The sequence below is a fragment of the Bolinopsis microptera genome, chromosome 5, assembly GCF_026151205.1.
Source record: "Bolinopsis microptera isolate Bmic1 chromosome 5, MBARI_Bmic_1.0, whole genome shotgun sequence".
In the NCBI taxonomy this organism is placed as follows: Eukaryota; Metazoa; Ctenophora; class Tentaculata; order Lobata; family Bolinopsidae; genus Bolinopsis; species Bolinopsis microptera.
In genome coordinates, this window is record NC_087076.1 from 16,544,222 (window position 1) to 16,564,057 (window position 19,836).

The 19,836-nt window shown below is 40.8% G+C and overlaps 2 protein-coding genes across 8 annotated transcripts in view; one reads left to right on the forward strand and one right to left on the reverse strand.

Annotated features, from left to right (window-relative positions):
- The window catches only part of LOC134814939 (cleavage stimulation factor subunit 1-like), a 58,545-nt gene that overhangs the window by 4,020 nt on the left and 34,689 nt on the right, over nucleotides 1-19,836 (reverse strand). The gene's annotated exons all lie outside the window — the stretch shown is intronic.
- LOC134814934 (uncharacterized) overlaps nucleotides 15,692-19,836 on the forward strand; it is a 125,204-nt gene continuing 121,059 nt past the window's right edge. For all 6 annotated transcript variants that reach the window (XM_063823283.1, XM_063823286.1, XM_063823285.1 and 3 more), the window contains exon 1: nucleotides 15,692-15,703. The gene's annotated coding sequence lies outside the window, so the exon portion shown is untranslated. The remainder of the gene's footprint in view (nucleotides 15,704-19,836) is intronic.

A 19,836-nucleotide genomic window follows, 5' to 3' on the forward strand; every position in this document is an offset into this window, starting at 1 on the left:
GTGAAGCGAGCTAACAGTCTAATTGCTAATAAGTTCAAAAAGATCATGACATTAGGTTGCATCCTAAACAGTTTAAGCAAATAACATAAAGTTATTATATTGTCGATTAATCGCTCATGCCATAACTTTTCTTAAACAGGTGAGTTTTTAATAATGTTTTGAACAGATCAACATTGGAACAAGTCTTAATTTCAATTGGTAGTTGGTTCCAGATTTTCGGAGCGACAGTCTGAAACGCTCTTGGGTGTGATCTTGTAGATCCGACGGGTAGGTGTAAGGAGGAAGTTCTTCTGCTACTCGAACTAACAAATGTTACTAGATCACACAGATATGCAGGAGCAACACCATTGACTGCTTTGAAAATCAGTAAGCATAACTTAAACTCAATCCTCTCCTTCACCTTGAGCCAATGAAGGGATTTGAGCTTCTCCTCGACTGAGTCTCTCTTCTTTAATCCAAAAACCAGACGGCATGCTCGGTTCTGAATGTTCTGCAGCTGCGTAATTGAGGCTTGACTACAACCATAGTAAAGTGCATTGCAGTAGTCAAGCGATGAGATTACAATTGCTTGAGTCAGTGTTCCCATCTGTTTGGTTGTGAGGAATGTTTTCATCTTAGCAAGGTCTCTTAGTTTCAGAAAACACGATGTTTTAAGTTGCTTGATTTGCTCACCAAAGTTTAGTTGAGAGTCGAGACGAAATCCGAGGTTCTTTGCAACAGGTGACAGCCTGACACACGTCTCAGAGTTAACAAACACGCCCCCTATAGACAGCTGCTGGAGAACAAGCGGTGTCCCAAAGACAAGAATCTCGGTTTTTCCTGCATTGAGCTGTAGATAATGTTTTTTCATCCAGTCATTAATTTCTTGGAAACATTTGGGAACATCGTTGATAAGGACGGTGGGCTCCTCGTTTGGCTTGAAACTTTTATACAGCTGATGATCGTCGGCGTAACCCTGGATGGAGAAGTTCAAATCATGTGCTGCTGAGTACAAAGAGCGAATGTAGATGTTGAACAGGACCGGACCCAGCACAGAGCCCTGTGGGACTCCAAACTTAATCACTATCTCATAAGATTCCTCATTTCCAACTTTAATCGTTTGACATCTACCTGTGAGGAAGCTGCTGAACCATTTCCAAGCTGTCCCTGTTATTCCCAACTCATTTCTGAGGATGTTCAGTAGTTTGCAGTGGTCAACTGTATCAAAAGCTGCGCTGAGATCTAGGAGAAGAACAACAGTTGCCTTGCTTTCTGTAGATGCAATGAGTAGATCGTTAACAACTCTCACAAGCAGAGTCTCGGTGCTGTGTTTTGATTTGTATCCAGACTGCTGTGGGATGTTCAGGTTGTTGTTTTCTAGATGTTCATTTAGACGCCTGAGCACTACTCTTTCTATCAACTTGCCCACAAAACTAAGGTTAGATATTGGTCTGTAATTCTTGAGATTATCACTATCTAATCCCTGGCCCTTGATCAGGGGTGTGATATGAGCTAGTTTAGCGCCATCAATACTGCCAGAAGATAATGAAGCATTTACTATGTCAACTAAGACGGGTAGTAGAACCTCAAGGTTTTCTTTAAAGATGTTTGCAGGTAGAGGGTCAATTGAAGAAGACTTGATCTCAGATGCCTTGATTATCTCCTCTAGTTCTTCTAGAGTAGTTGGAGAGAACTCAGCTAGTTTTTCTCCGCAGTAAGAGGGCGTTTGATCGTCAGACTCCACATGATCAAAGTTATTTCGTATTGCCTTTATTTTCTCCTGAAAATATACGTTAAAGTTTTCGACTGTGACCTTGAGAGACTCCGACGAAGGCAACACAATGCTTTTATCCCGATCAAGAAAGGTGTCCACAAATCTAAAAAGACTCTTAGAAGAATAGGAATGCTTTATGAATTCGACTTTGAAAAACTCATGTTTCTTCCTGTCTGAGAGTTCTGTGCACTGCTCTCTGACTGATTCATAGTGTTTCTTGTCAGTTAAAGATCCGGAGATTTTCCACTTTGTCTCGGCTTTTCTTCTTTGGCTTCTAAGTGCTTTATATTCACCATCGAACCAAGGGGCAGACTTACGTTCTTTGATTTCCTTTGTGAGGAGAGGAGCATGGTTATTCAGCACAGTTAGGCACTTAGAGTTGTATAGGCTGATGCGGCTTTCAAATGACGGCATTTCAGCTTGTGATAGACCCTCAGGATCCATTACAGTAACCAATTCCTCAGCAAGATTATCCGCAAAACAATTTTTGTCAATTTCTTTGACATTTCTGAATGTGATAACTTTTTTCTTGTTGAGATTGCTTGCAACTGTTTTTGTGAGGCTAAAAGTAACCGGGAAATGGTCACAGTTTGGGAACATTTCCGAGGTGTGCGAGTCTACTGTGACACTCTTTGGATTGACTATCTGATGGGAGGAGATTACAACATCCAGAATATGTCCTTTGTTGTGAGTTGGATCTCTCACGTATTGATGCAGTCCATAGCTGGCCAATACTTCAGTCAGTTTGGCCGTGTTTCTTGATTTATGATCATCCAAATGAATATTAAGATCACCACAGATTAAAAACTTCTTGTATTTCATGAATATGTTCCCAATAAACTCATCCAAATCTTCAAAAAATACATCAGTCAATGACCCTGGTCGGTAAACACAAGCACAGAGGACAGTATCACCCGATGAGTCTCGAAATTTGCCTAAAACTGCTTCAAACGTATCTCCACACTTATCAAACACAGGAGTAAGGTTCAAATCACTTGAATTGTAAATAATTCCAACTCCTCCGCCTCTGCATTTAGCGGAGTCTTTCCTGATGTAGTGAATCAAGTTATAGCCGTAAGACTTGATGGTAGCAGTAACATCATTCTTCATGCTGGTGAGCCAAGTCTCAGTGACAAAAAGGACAGAGATTCCTTGGTCGATTATAGATTCCATGATTGGTTGAATCTTATTATTGAGAGATCTCACATTCCAGCAACAGCCAAGAATCTCCGCCGGAGAGGATTTCAGACCACTGCTTACAAGTTTTTTGAACTGTAGTAATTGATAGTTTTGCGGAGATGCTGCTGTTCAGCAACATAAGCTGGACATGTCCTATCAAATGCTGTGTGTGTGTTTCTTTCATCCCGATACTTGCCCTTAGAGCAGTTAATGCAGCATGAAATATGACTATTAGTTTTCTTTTCTGGACAATCTTCTGACGTATGATTCTTGGAACAATAACCACAAATAGCTTTTTCTGATTCACACTCCGACCTGTAGTGTCCAAAACCTTGGCAGTTGTTGCATCGTTTTACATGAAATTGATCATAAACTTTGCAACTAAACGAACTGATGTATAGCCGATCTCCCTGTTGTTCTATGATTTTCCTGATATTGTTACTAACTCGTATAGTAGCTTGATGCTTGCTGCTGTTTTTGATCTGAGGTTTAACTTTTAGTACAGAAAATGTTTCACCCTGGGATTTTAATGCCTTAATGTTGGGGTGAGCTTGAAGGAGCAGGTCTTCTAGATCTTCTTCAGAATAATTATCAGCAAGGTTAGCAACAGAGATTGTGGGCAAACGTTCTGGTGGCTGGTGCGTTATCATTTCTGGAAGTTGCTGGGATACTTTCTTGACAAGATTTTCCCTGTCAGCTGTTGTCGGACACACAACCACAATGTCCCCTTTCTTATTGACATACCGTTTGTCAGCATGAATGGCGTTGTCTTTGATGATTTTGTCAACTTCTTCTTGGCGATCTTTTGCTTGATTTTCTGGTGCTTTGCTGGACATGATTAATACAGAGCGATATGAAGGGGCAACTGGTGCTGGAGATGGAGGAGAAGAAATTTCAGTTTTGTCCGGAGATGTTTTCATATTCACAACTTTCATAAGTAAACCCTTCATGTCCTCCATAGATTGGGTCAGATTATCTACTCGCCTGTCAATCAGGTCGACTTTACTTTCGGCACTGACTGCGGAGTTCTGTTCAGAGTGTGTCTTGCAGACATTACACACAAACGTAAAAGTCCCAAATCTGGAACTGTTAACACCCTTGGTTGCGTTTCTGTCGGAGTATGCTTTGAAGAAAGTGCGAGGACAGATTACAGCATTATTGATCCTATCTTTATTAATACTTCCCAGTGGAATAAAGATTTATGAAACGCTTCTTTGCCACAAAAGGATGAAACCAAAGATATTCATTATGTGTCTCCTTATTGCTTAAATAACTGGGTCCTTCAATTTTCCCTAAAACTTCATTCGAAACATTCCAAAAATAAAAATCATTTACACTGTTTTTAGAAATCATTTCTTTCTTAAATCCTTCCAATCTAACTTTAAAGCTTAAAACTGTCGAGCAGTTCTTGACATCTGAAGGGAGTTTGTTCCAGTAAGGAATGACTCGCTCCGGAAGAAAAGAAGACTGGAGATTCTTAACTTTAGTTACACTCTTATTACACCTATTGGTTGAAACTAGATTAAGACCAGATCTGCTCATTCTGAACAAACCCGATCCATATTCAGTCAAACCACTAGTTACTTTAAAAGCTTCGATAAGGTCCCCACGTATTCGCCGCTCTGCCAGCGTTGTCAAATTGAGGATATCCAGTCTGCAGCTGTATGGAAGAGTACCCACCTCATCAATAAGACGGGTAAACCGCCTCTGGACGCTCTCCAGCTCCAAAACAGTCCCCCAACTTCCATGAGCCGCAACTGGATTCCACAATTGGACACAATACTCAAGATGAGGTCTTATCAAAGCTTTATAAATAGCTATCATTACAACCTTTTCTCTAATAACTAAGTTCCTTACAATCCAGCAGATCATACGATTTGCTTTAGAAATACATGCTTTTATCTGTTCATTCCAAAGCAAGGAGCATACACCTATGTATGCTATAACCCCTGATAGAGATTCAGATACAAGTTCTGGGCAGATCGAATTGCAGTCTGCATCTGCTAAACGAAATTAAATTGCAGTTTACAATTTGCAAATTTGTATTCCTTAATACTAGTAGGGTGGACATGGCTTTCTCTAGGTTTAGGACTCTAATCAGTGGCGTAACGAATGGCCCTGCTCAGTGGCGTAACGTTGCCTGTTGGCGCCCCCCTGCCGAAAAGGCGCCCCCCTGTTGGCACCCCCTCCCTTTTTGGTGCCCCTCCCTAAAATTGAACAAATTAGGTGATTTTAGAGGATAATAATAATAATTCTATACTGTTACATAATTTAAAAATTATGGCCCCTTATTGTGGGCAGAGTATGTGTCTTTATTTAAGTGTCCTGATTTAAAAATCATCTGAGTGACTGCATTGAAATAATTTAAGGAGAGTACCATAAAAACGTTAAAACAAAAGGAGTAACAACTAGAACATACTTATATTAATATCAACATTAGAACAAAATACAGTCACCTAATTCTCTTCTCCTACGGTTGAGTATAGAGGAACCATCTTTGGCGTGTATTAGGGACTTAGACCATTACAAATACCCTGCTGTAAGTTTGCAAGGTATGTGGACTAAGTGGGTCGAGAGTACTTGACTTGGAAGTGGGTGTTGAGAATTCTCAACTAAACTAGAAGATAATGATGTCCAGAAGATGAGGCAGTAGATGGAGTAGTAAAGGAGTAGTAGAGGCTGAAGGGGGAGTGATGTCATAAGGAGATGTCGGACATGAAGGGGGATGGAGGTGAAGGAGCACTAATAAGTATAAGTATCAATTCTATGATAGTTCATCGATGGCGATCTGTGCTAAAGATCGGAAGGCAGTGATGCTGCCATCACTACCATCTCTTAAGATAGACCAGCATGGTTGGTCACTAGTGGAGTGCTCTTGAATGGTTTCTCTGTAGGAACAGCGGTACAGTGGACAAGAGAAGATTCGATGGTAATTGTTGTCCAACATCTGACAATTCGGACACTGAGGGTCGCAGTTGTTGGCAACCCTTGCCTTGAATGCTGTGAAGGTGATGTCATGGCCATGCAAGAGAGACATTACTTTAGTGTCTGTGCTCCTGCTTGAGTAGCGAGGAAACAACTTTTTGCTCCTCTCATCGATGTTATCCAGTATCTCACCCGGATTTATTCTAGGGTTCAGTAGGAGATGTTTATTCCAAGTGAAGTCCATAAAGCGGGTTATTTCGTCTTTTGAGTAGCTGACAACACCGTTGTGGACACTAGTCAGAAGGTCTATTCTGCTTCTGTTGAGCTCGTTGGACCCCCTTGTCCACGTTAGGAACTTACGTATCTCATCAATATGGTGCTGATATCGATGGGCCTTTGCCTCCTCTAGCTGTAAGATGAGTCCTTGCATAAATGGGTCACTTGTAAGTGCTTTTATTATGAATTTTATAGTGATCATCTTGTAGGATATCTCAAGGGGTGGAATTCCAAGCGCGACAGATGTCAAATCTTTGGGAGGATGGTGAGTGGATCCACTTATTTTCAAGAGGACCCTGGCATAGAAGTCTTTGAAAGTGTCTAGGTTATCTTTTAGCCATATTGGAGCAGCATATAGAAGTTTTGTGAGTACTACTGTTTTGAAGAGCATTTTGAGTGAGCTTGCATTCAGGCCTCTGTGGCGGGTGGAGTTTTGAGTGATCCTGTACCAGGCAAACCAGCATTGTTTCAATTTAAATTTGAAACAATGCTGGTTTGCTGGTTTTAGAGGATACGCCGGTAAAATCTCTAAAAAAGTGTGTATCTAGAGTAAAACGCGCATTTTTCTAGTACTTTAGTTAAGTTTTCGAAATTGTCCCACATTCAAACGAAGATTTGGCGCCCCCCTAAGACGGCGCCCCCTGCACAGCGGGGTCAGCAGGGCCCTTAGTTACGCCACTGGCCCTGCTGAACCCGCTGTGCAAGGGGGGGGGGGGGGGGGGGGGGGGCGCCATCTTAGGGTAGCTTTGTTTGAATGTGGAACAATTTGGAGAAACTTAATCTAAGTACTAAAAAAACTGCGCGTTTTGCTCTAGAAGCACACTTTTTAGAGATTTTACCAGCGTATCCTCTAAAATCATTTATTTGTTCAATTCTAGGGAGGGGCCAAAAGGGGAGGGGTACCACTGAATCTACTCACGTTTTTGTTCTTCTCGTGAGTTTGGTACATCTGTGAGTGCTCTTGTCACTGTAGCTTGGGGGTGAAGTACCCTTACATCTGTGAATGCCCTGTCCAGCAGCTACCAGAACAATCTCGCGCTGATGTCCAGTCTTGCACCATCTTTGCCTATTTCGTTTGTACCATTTGGTAATGTGAGTGATGGTGGAACCACGTATTTACCACTCTGCTAGAGTTCCCTCCCACTAAATCGCTCACCCAAATTTTAAAAAATTCTTATGAAAAGGCCAAGAGGGTGTGAAAGTAATCTAAATCGGTGTATTTTTGGACGCTGATTCCGAATTACCCCCAAGTCGTAGACTAGTCGTAGACTAAAATCCTGATCGCATGGTACCGTAACACTGGAAAGATAGATAATCACAACTTTCAAAGCAAACCTTACTGACTGGTCTTGACCATTGTTAATGGTCTGGCCCAGCGCGCGCTACTTCGTAGCACTTGCCGTCGGGCCATAACATTTCGAGAAGAAACATTTCGAGAAGAAAGCGGCGCGCGCTACTTCGAAGAAATTTAGACGAGTAACATCCGTCAATGGCTGGTCGTGTTATGTGTTACTGGGCCGCGCTCAGCCTGTCATTCCGCCGAATCTCTATTTTATGTCTATGAACATAATAGCCTGAGGTCCCTTGTCATACGTTGTATGACCCACCGCGCACGAAGTGCGCGGCTCCTTGACGGATGTTACTTTACCTGAGGACCCCAGGCTATTATGTTCATTAACATATAATCCGAATAAAGATTTGGCGGAATGACAGGCTGAGCGCGGCCCAGTAAGATGTTACTCGTCTAAATTTCTTCGAAGTAGCGCGCGCCGAAGTAGCGCGCGCCGCTTTCTTCTCGGGCCATATCATTAACAATGGTCAACGCGGCTCCCCCACCATAGTGAAACGACCGTGGGGGTCGCAACGTGATACAAGTCAGTCGTAAGGCGTAAGCAGCAGATGATCTTAATTCCTATCACACGCGGATCGTATAAAGACATATATCTGATTTGGATAACATTAACAAGTTCATATGCTTGAGCCATATATAATGTCACGATGATTCTACCGAAGCATCAAATAACATGTTTACCTTCATTCCTGGACTTACTTCTGGTTCAAGAAACTTTATCCACGACGAATACCACTACTGCCTGGATAAGAAGCGCGACGACAAAATCTACGACGACACATGACAGTTGGTGACTGTCCAGTGTCCACGGACTGTATCTTGACGGATGTTACTTGTCTAAATTTCTTCGAAGTAGCGCGCGCGCCGCTTTCTTCTCGAAATGGCCCGACGGCAAGTGCTACGAAGTAGCGCGCGCCGGGTCAGACCATTAACAATTAACAATGGTCAAACTGTATCATGCATCATGACGGCTGGAGAATTCCCCTCGCATTCGGCTTACTCCCCGGAAAGACGCAAGCCCATTGCGAAGCCCCCTGTATGAGCTTGGAGGTTTTTGCACTAGGGTACGTGTCGCACTACAGTAGGGAATCTTAATCATCATCCGGAGATGGAGCACGACAGGGGGGGGGGGGGGGGGGGGCGATTATCAGGGGTCAGATTATGTCACCAATCAGTGACGTATAATTAGTGATGAGATCCATCAGTAGAATTTAATTGGGCTAAATATTGTACAGTTCACATGTCAATCATTATGTACATCATAGCTGTCTGCTCGACTCGTAGAGTACTGGTACATACTCCGCACTTTTGATTTAAATTAACAAGTCAATAGACATTTTCTCGAAGGATAATTAATCAAAATTACTGAATACTGAATACTGAATACTGAATACTGAATACTGAATACTGAATACTGAATACTGAATACTGAATACTGAATACTGAATACTGAATACTGAATACTGAATACTGAATACTGAATACTGAATACTGAATACTGAATACTGAATACTGAATACTGAATACTGAATACTGAATACTGAATACTGAATACTGAATACTGAATACTGAATACTGAATACTGAATACTGAATACTGAATACTGAATACTGAATACTGAATACTGAATACTGAATACTGAATACTGAATACTGAATACTGAATACTGAATACTGAATACTGAATACATTAATTAAAATTTACTACATATTGTGCCCGAACACTAAGGCTACAGAAAACAAATACCTATTACATATCCACTCGAAGCGATCTTTGAGTACATTTTTAAAGTTTCTTTAGTCTTAATACCTGATCATTAATAAATTAATTTTTTCCACAGTTTGTTTGTTGACAACATTGATTTTGAAAGATTGGCCTGATAATATAACGTGAAATATAATTTTACTCTTTACTTTTTGCAGATAAATGTGTTCATAGGATTGGGGCTAGCATCACTCCTTTTTTCGGGAGCGGGAGACAAATTTGGCAGGAAGCCAGTAGCTTTAGCTGGAGCTATATAGGAGTAACCATAGCAGGACTGTTATGCGGACTCGCTACAAAATACTGGCATCTGGCTGTGCTTCGTGGACTTGTAGGGGTGTTCATGGGGATTGGGATGGGACCTGCTATCGCTCTTACAGGTAAGCCCGGACAATTCCTGCTAATTTTATTCCGAAATATTGCTCAGTGCCACGCTTTGTCATGTTATTTTGTATTCAGTGTCCGTTACCACCCTAATGTTACGAATTAAGATACCATAATATCGAGTCCCCTTAGCATCCCCGCACGTGGGTTAATGCTCTGCACGTGGGCTAGTGCTCCACACGAAATAAATTCTAACTATTATGTATTGTAATGTGCAAAGGTTTCATAATAGAAGAATGTAGTCGTATGATATGCACTATTCATCAAGGTAATTTAAAAGGCGTACAATAATTATCAGCGATCACTGTTCACGAATTGTCGTGGACATGTCGGATAACATTATTAAGTAAATTTACTTTTCTGTCCCACACTCAATTAAATTAATTTCAGCGGAAATAGCAACAGTCAAATGGAGAGGCTTTCTAATCTCCTATATTTCCCTGGCGTGGGGGACTGGTGCCTCACTGACAAGTGCTTTGGCGTACTACGTCGTTGATCCCTACGGCTGGAGAGGTCTTATGGTAGGAACTGCAATCATGTTCTCTCCGTCAATCTTCTTCTTGGCCATCATGCCAGAGTCTCCGAGGTTTGAAGCTAAGAAGAGGAAATGGGACAGAGCGGAAACTACAGTGCAAACCATCGCTAAGTTCAACTGCAACAGCGGAAGCGGTATTATCAAATTGAAAAGGGAAGAAGATGACGATGACACCAATAAGAATGAAACCGGATTTTTCGGTGCCTTGAACTTTATCAAGGCAACAGGACGTATGAAGGATCTGGTAGTGGTCAATGCGTTGGGATTCACAGCAATATTCCTCTACTACACCATCAGCTATTCCATGCCCCGATTTCTTAATGAAGGCTACTGTACTGGTGTAACAGTGACACAAGATGCGTCTTGTGTCTTCGATAAAAAAGTGTTGTTTGACCTGGGTGTCATCAGTTTGTTTGAACCTCTGGGGGTGCTGGTAGAGGTTGTACTGATGGAGATCATTGGCCGGAAGAAGACATTCCAATCATCTGTGTTATTGCAACTGGTTGCTCTTACAGCGTTGTACTTCTGTGTAAGCGACAACTACTCATTTGCGTTTTTCACAATAGCGAAATTCCGTGCAGCCCAGTTTGGACTAAGCCCATTTATACTGGGGGCTGAGTATTTCCCAACTGAAGTGAGATCTTTTGTAGTTTCATTTGGGTTAGTTTTTAACAGAATAGGTGCATGTGCTGGTATTGCATGTTCTCAGTTTATCTTTAATCTCAACCCGAGACTTGTGCTAGCATCGAATCAAACCGCGGCTGTTGCCGTCAGTATTTGTCTGTGTGAACTGGGAAAGGAAACAGCAGGAACTCACATTGAATAGGGCAAGGTGGACTTGCCCCACTCTTTTAGTGGAACATTTTTAGTACAAATTGTGGGTTGTTAGTTGTTACTAACATGAACATGTAATTAGCTCAGCCGGATTTGGGCTTAAGCCGGATGCTAATTGCCGGCCGAGCTGATAACATGTTCATGTCAGTAAGGAAAGGGGGAAATTATTGTAATATCTATTGTTATCTGTAAATAGTGATGATTTTCCTTTATGTCACTTTTACCAAAAAGAACTTTCAATTCCGTTATCATTGTCGAAGCAGTGTTTTGTAAAATTTTAACTCTGTAAATCTGAGATTTTCCTATTAAATTCAGAAGATGCCAGATTTTGAACTCGTCATTATCAGTGGAAATTCATAAATTAAATCGGGGCTCAGCTATCCCTCATACTACTACTCCATTTTTTAACATTCGCCTTCAGGGAAGATGAGACAACACTTCAGCGAATCATTTATTGGGGGGGGGGGGGGGTCAACCTCATCCCAATTTTGCCTTTTTTGGCTGCCCGAATGAGGTAAAATGAATGCAAATTGCCTCATTTAACCTCATCCCAATTTTGCCTTTTTTGGCTGCCCGAATGAGGTAAAATGAATGCAAATTGCCTCATTTAACCTCATCCCAATTTTGCCTTTTCGGCTGTCCGAATGAGGTAAAATGAGGCAAATCTCGGCAAATTTTATCCCAGTCCCTAAAAGTCCAAGAGACTTTAAGTTTTCTTCTAAAAAGGACTTAAAAAACTAGATTAATTTGCCTCATTGAATGAGGTAAAATGAGGTAAAATGAGGTTCGCCAAAAATATACCGAATTAGATTACTTTCATACTTCCAGGGCCTTCATACAAAAATTTTATTAAAATTTGGGCGAGAGATTTAGTAGGAGCGGTAATGAATACCTTCCCTAAATAATGTTTATCCCAGGTTCCTCAATTGTCTTCGTGTGTGTTTGATTGAACAAATCGTATCGTAATCAAATTATCCCGCTTATAATCTCAAACCCACATATCCAGGTATGTGATATCGTATCATGATCAAGTTACCCTTCTCCTCCAGTTGCTCCCGCTGAATTGTGGTTGCCAATAGCCCTATCAAGCACACAACCGCTCCCTGTGTTTTTTTTTGTTTTTTTTTTTCTCGAACCCAAGTACCTTTATACCCACGTTCCTATATCTCTATATGTAAGTACGTCATGACTTCGTCTTTCAAAAGAGGCACATTTTTCAGTTTTCAGGCTGTTAATGGTTTATCAGTTAACCACTGTATCTTGATTATTTTCACTTTAAGAGGTCTAAATATCTCACTTCAGTTATTTAACTAGGCGCACTCCCAAAATAGCTCCACAAGCGGAGATAATACGGGGCATATCAATTATGAATTACATTTTTCCAGTTAGAGGCTAGGAGGCAGAATAGCATATACGTCATGTGTAAAATCACCTGATTTTAATCGTCCAGAACAAATTTTCTGTTATTTATATTTTTTTAAAACGACAAGATTACCATCGGGTATAAACCATTATATTTCACATATCTTCCTAAAATTTGGTGTACAGTGATTAATCTAGTTCCTACAAGCAATTAAAGACAGCTCACTTCACGGAATCTGAATGTAAAACGATCAGTGTTCAATTTGTTTACTTTCGTTCTGTCTTTGTATTCTAACGCTTGCGAACGTGTGCTTTCTTGAATAACGTTTTATGTGTAGACACGAACCTTACATATGTATCCGTACCCCATGATAGATAAACAGTCTTATCTTCCAATTAATAAGTCAGACCTGTTACAAATTTCCGCGTTTGTTGTCGACGGCACGTGTTTTTAAAGTATAGTAATAGCTCAAGCTCAATTATGACATGACTAAATATATTAGTTTAGCTTCATTCCCTTATCACTGCAACAAATCTTTACTATTTAAATTTTATCAAAAGGCGGTTGATAGTAAATCATTGTGCAGTGGGATTTTATGCCTGTGGTACAATACCATTGATTGATGCAGGAAACATTGAGAGAAATGTGACTCAGATCTGGTATGCTGATGACTCTGCTGCTGGGGGAAAACTGGAGGAAATAAGGAAGTGGTGGGATAACCTCTGTATTAAAGGACCACTCTTTGGATACAACCCTAAATCTTCTAAAACATGGGTGATAGTCAAGCCTGAGCACGAAGAGAAGGCAAGAACCCTATTCCCAGATGTCAATGTGACAAGCATTGGTCGTCGATATCTGGGCAGCTTCATCGGAACAGACCAAGGAAAAGAGGCTTTCATTGAGGAAAAAGTTCAAGAATGGTGTCGTGATCTTAAACAGTTAAGTGATATAGCATCAAGAGAACCTCAAATAGCATACAGTGCATACATGTATGGGCTTAGTAAAAGATGGAACTATGTGTGCAGAACTACCCCAGGAGTTGCAGATAGGCTCACTCCTCTAGAACAAGTAACACGTGATGAGTTTATCCCAGCTATCATTAATAGGCTGTTTAGCTGCACTGATGAACTAAGGAACATAATGGCTCTACCACCAAGATATGGAGGATTGGGTATACCAGTTATGATGGAAATGGCAGACCGAGAGTACAATTTCTCATGTAGAGCCACAAAACCCCTTAAAGAAGCTATTCTCAAGCAGATAGACAACTACACAGAGGACTGGAGACACAGTAAAGGAGTGAAAACTGAGATAACGACTGAACGAAATCTCTTCTATCAACAAAAACAAGCAGAAATACGCCAGGAGCTCGAGTCAACACCACTGGCAAAGTTGATGTTCCAACTAGCGGCTGAGAAAGGGGCAAGTGCTTGGCTAACAGCACTACCTTTAAAAGAGTATGGATATCTGATGAATAAACAACAGTTCTCAGATGCAATAGCTCTCAGATACAACCTGAACTTAAAGGACTGCCCTAAGACATGTACGTGTGGCCAGAAATACTCAGCAAACCATGCGCTCATCTGCAAACTTGGTGGATATGTGTCACTGCGGCACAACTCGCTGAGAGACACCTTTGCAGAACTAATGAGAACTGTGAAATGCAAGGATGTGCAGACGGAGCCAGTTCTTCTACCAGTTGATGGTCTAGAATTACCAAGGGGAACAGTCCTAGGAGACCAAGCCAGGCTGGACATTTCTGCAAGATCGATTTGGAATGCTTCAGAGAGGGCATTTTTTGATGTAAGGGTATTTCATGCCCCAGCCCCCTCCAATGCAAGCAAATCGATACCAGCAATGTACCTTTCCCATGAAAATGAGAAAAAGCGATGTTACAATGCAAGGGTTCTTGAAGTGGAGAAAGGAAGCTTCACACCTTTAGTGTTCTCGACTTCTGGTGGAATGGGTGGTGAAGCTGAGAGACTGGTCAAGAAGCTGGCCAGTAAGATGGAGTACCACACTGGCCAGAGGTACTCAGACGCTGTAGGATACATCAGAAAGCGCCTTCGCTTTGAAATCCTTAGAACAACAGTGATTTCTCTCCGTGGAGACAGCGGTGCAAGAAAAAACATTGTTGATATAAACAGTCTAGATCTTAACTTGGAGCCACAAGGCCAAGGGTAATTTTTGATTGTTAAGGGAATTTTTTGAATTCTTTAAGGGTTGATTTTATATAGGGTCATTGCTATATTATGTGTATATTGTTTGAATAATTTTATTATTCTAAAAAAAAATCATTGTGCAGTCGGAGGTTGTAACAACCGTCAGGGAAGAGACACCAGTAGCAGGAGTAGCTTTCTGGTCTTTCATACCGTCCCAAGAGATGCAAAAAGTCGGAAAGCATGGGATAAAAGAGGTTGACCATGACATTAGGACTTAGGAGGTTAAAAACCTATAGAGTCTGCAGCGACCACTTCAGCGACAGTGACTACCAAAAGAAAGACTAGGAGCACTACGAAAAAAACAGGTGCAGGGAATGTCACAAGTTCTCGCATGAGGTTGAATGACACATGCATCCCCAACACCGACCCCAACACAGGCGAGATTTGTCTATATTTGTCAGCCGAGAAATTCATGATGATCACGCAGATTTTAACAAGCCGTGCGACTTAGACGACATTAGTCATTTTGAGCCAGATATATATCCTGGATCCGACATGGTTACCCTCCTATTTACAATAGTGACGGTGAAGAATATGAAATGATAGATAGCGCATTTTTTGCAAACATTACGCAAGACAGATTGTCGAAATCGGTTAACGAATGGTGTACTTGTAATTAGTGCAAAATGATGAGTACTGAGAGAGAGTTGGTTTGTTGCAGTGATTCCTTGACTATACATCGTCACAGGGGTTCGCTGAAATGTGTCACAGAAAAAGAGATGTTTCAGCATTTGACGGCCCCAACGTGCAACGTTAATGTGGCTCTTGCTATGTGTTGGTTCAGCCGAATTAATTATTATGTAATCAAGTTTATGTTTCTCTTTCAGTTAGTTGTCATCCGGCCAAACATTAAGCAACTTATATTGCAGTTCCATTTATCTATTAGTTTATCAAAATATGTCATTGTAATTTTGCATGGCTGAAATGTAACGCTTGATTTATATATAATAATTAATTGAATTTTCAAATAAAATAAAAAATATGGTCTTATCTGAACAAGGACTTAGATATTCAAGATACCTGTTTAGTTTCACCATCAATGATTCTGTGAAACGGGAAGACTATCTAAAAGCACATATGACACCAAAAAAGTGGAGATATTTAGCCTACAAATAATTTGTGAATTTGATAAGCTCCCAAGATTTGGATAGAAAGGTTCGATACGTACTCCCATCATGTGTTGTGTCGGCGATCCGGGAAACATTTCCAAACAGATTGATCAAGATACACAGGTTTTATCTGAATCAGAACTGATGATGGACATATCTTGCCATGAACTAAACAAGTCATTGTTTGTATCAAGAAAAAATATTTATATTTTAAGGTTAGTTTAGGTAATAGGTTCTTACTAACGTGTATTGTTATTAATTAAGCATTTTTATAATCCAATGTTTTCTTTCCTACAACATTACACAACAGTACGTAAACTTTTAAGACAGTTATTTGATGCTTGTGTATATTTTGGACATAGTACAGCCACAATGGTCGAAAAACAAAAGTCAAATCAATTAAATGTCGTTCATTTGAAGATTTTATCAATTAAATTGGCGCCAAAGCACATGAATAAAAATGTGCATTTTAACACTGTTTATATTGCGGTGTCTGACAATCAGCCTCTCGCGAACAAATTAGAGCGATCTTCCTGTATTAAGTTACGAATATGGGAATTCCGGGCCCTATTCTTATATTAGTGTTTCTATGTGATAGAATATGTGAAATGTTTTGACGATTAAGTCGGGGACACTTCATAATCCCTTTAACACAATTTAGCAGAATTTAGACAGATTCTATTGTCCGCCTATTTGGTTTCGTGAATTTTAACAAGCAACAAGTGAGACAACGGTTAACCATGTTGAGGGATTGATCAGCATTCACAATGTCGACCATTGTCCAGATTGCCAAGAACACGAGAGATAAGATTATCATTGACCATGTACTGTCCTTTTTTGGATTCTATGAGACAAGCAGAGTGCAGACAAAGAAGGACGTGTCGACCATCAAAAACGCCATAGGTTATGACTATAATATGTCATAATAGGCGACCATTTCAAACTAATCTTGACCTTGTTACATACTATATGCCATAATAGGCGACCATTTCAAACTAATCTTGACCTTGTTACATACTATATGCCATAATAGGCGACCATTTCAAACTAATCTTGACCTTTTTTTTCTTTCTGTTTTTTAAGAGAGGCTGGGCCAAGATGGCCCACGAGAGTATAGCATTGAAATGCTCTGCCTACCTCTGGGGTGTAGCAACCCTGGGAAGGGTTGCCGGGGAAATCAGAGTGAATGGTGGGGGATGGTGATAAAATTGACGTGAATCATGGTGGTACGCTTATAATTGTGTTAGCTGGGCCTGGAACAGTAAGATGAGTCGAGGCAGCGCATGAGCTATAATCTACGTCACCCCGGTCTGATCCAGCTCCTCTGGCACACTTAAGCGTTTGGTGCGGTTTGCGAAATTGACAATGGTGGTGATGTGTTGATTGTCGAATATGTCGTTGACAGAGAGGTAATAGTCCTGGAAATATTGCCCTCTTATTTGAGCAATTATAGCCGGACACTGTCCCAGAAAGTGTGGGACAGATTCCTCTTCGTCGCCGCACATAGGACAAGCACTAGTGTTTGATTTGCGAATGGTATGAAGGTGTTTGTTTAAGCCGCAGTGTCCCGTGATAAGGTGAACTGCAGTTCTGTAATTTTTTCTGTTGTTGCTGAGTGTAGTGTTTAGGTTTTTGATGATTTTGGCGTGTTTGTGACCGAGTGTTAGTTTGGTGTGTCTGGGACCGTCAGTTAACCAAGATTCCTGATTCAGTCTGGTGACTTTGTCGTTGATAAGGCGTTTGATGTGAGATTGTGGAATATGGCATTTCAAAGTGGATTCACTGGTTCTAAAAAGCTTGGCCAGATCATCCGCTTTTTCGTTTCCCCACAATCCGATGTGTGCTGCTATCCATCGGATAACAGCACATAATCTTTACCTTGTTACATACTATATGTTTTGATGTCCTTAGAAGGGTATTCTTCTAACAGTTTCTGACTGACTTTAATGTCCTGCACAGCAGTTTCAAGCTTCTTTAAATTAATTTTATTCTTATTGTATTGTTGTATAAATTTAATTCTAATTCTGATTCTAAAAGGGTCCCTTGCAGGTGAAATTACAAATTAAACTGAATCGTTGTACTTTTGATCCTTACTCACCATCTAACTAAACAACTTGCAGTTCCAATAATGACGGGTAGAGAAACTGCTGCTCCCCTCACTACTGAGGGATATGCGAGGACATTCGCCAGGCTGTCAGCTAACACCACTGAATATGATCTTATGGCTAGCATCTCCAAGAAGGTCATTCTAGAGAACAACTTCGACAAGGAGCCGGCACGGATGTTAACCATTGGAGCTGGGAGAGGGAACTTTGAGGCGATGTTGGTCCGGGAACTGGGGCTGAAGTTGGGGTATATCTATGCTATCGAGCCGAATGCTGCCCATGTTCCGCTGTTGGAGACTGAACTGAAAAGTATTGGTGCCAAGTATGATATCGACACATCATTCTTTAACAAAGAGTTTGAGTTGAAATATAAGACTGAGAGTCCTCTATTCGACCTCATACTGCTATCACACTCCTTGTATTCATTTGAGGACCCATTTGGGACAGTTTCCCACGCAACCAAGTTTCTGAATCCTCGTGGTAAAATCCTCATATTCCACCAAGGAGACACTGCAAGTTCTGAGATGTACATCTACATGATAAACTGAAGTGATCCAAACATCTTTAACACTAGTCTAACCCTATCAAATCACACACTCACAGCCTCACAAATAACCTCTTTCATCCAAGTAGAGCACCCAGAATTGATAGTTACTGTCCAGGAGGAAATCACTCATATCTGCGTGGATGAGTTTGTTCGAGATGTGAATGGGTCGAGAAACGATGAGCTTATCTCCTTCTTCTTGCAAGCTGAGTACCAGGATTTAAGCGAGGAGGCTAGAAAACATGTTTACGAGATTGTGCTAAGAAATTGTGATGTCGTTAATGATAAATACCTTATACGACACCCTTGCGCAGGGATTATTATTTCCCTGAAATAATGAATAAGAATCAAGATGTCTCTTCCCTGCCGGACCTCAGACTTTTGTGTTTATAATCGCAATTGAAGATATGGTGGAATGACAGTGGACAGCCCCAAAAAATTTTAATATTATTACTTTTTATATTTCCGACGTTTTGAATTAATGGGAATGTTTTATTTTTGTCAAAGTAATCCATTGGTGATTTTATATTTTTACTTAGTCGTTTAATTTTGTTCGCACTTGAGATTTCCTAGCTTATCAACTTATTGTAATTGTCAATTAATAAAACAAAAGTTAAATTTATTACCAGTTATTCAATGAAACATATCATAAATTCTAATATTGAAAACACTGCACAGAATTGATGTCTTAAACTATAATTTTGTTGTCACTAATAATCTATTAACTTTCAAAGTTAAATTTTAGTTAAGTATGAGATGTCACCACTTCATAGTTAGGGTAAAACATTATTCTTTAATTATAGAATTGAGAAGATTACTCGACGACATGAAATTTAAAATTTAAGCAAGAGCTACTCAATCTTGCTAGAGTATGTGGAGTAAAATGAACAGATATCGTGGAGTTGGGTATGGCAATTCCTTCGCCTCGTAGCGGGTGCCAACACTCAACCTGTCGATGTGAAAGTCAGTAATGACTTGCTGCTCTCTGATAGCTCGCACATACTCTTGAACAGATCAGAGGGCTTTGGGCGATGCACTCGGGATTTAAATCCTCTGTGAAAGCCCTCAACCATGTTCGAGGTTCAAGGGAACTCCGGATCCCGAATGATTCTGGCGAAATGGTTCCAGAATCCTAAGGGATATGCAGGGAGAAGCCTCACCTCACTGTCCACAATGACTGACCCAAGGTCGCCGAAAGAGGTTGATCTGCAGCTTTCATTTTCAGGGATGTTAGGACTTCTCTTCGTTCACGGGCTGCAAGGTCTGCTTCGTGGTTGTGAGTTTTCGTACTCAATTAGAGAGAATCGTCTGAGAGGGATAGATAGCACAGACACGGACACTTCGTAGGAAGTTTGTGCTTGCAGCACCGCCAATCGCCATGCAGATGTGAGGGCCGAATCGCTGTTCTTCTTCCGACAGTAAATGTATCTGTCAGATCAGCCAAGTAGCTGTTGAGATCCTGTCCGACCAGAGATGAATTTGGAGAAGGTAGGAT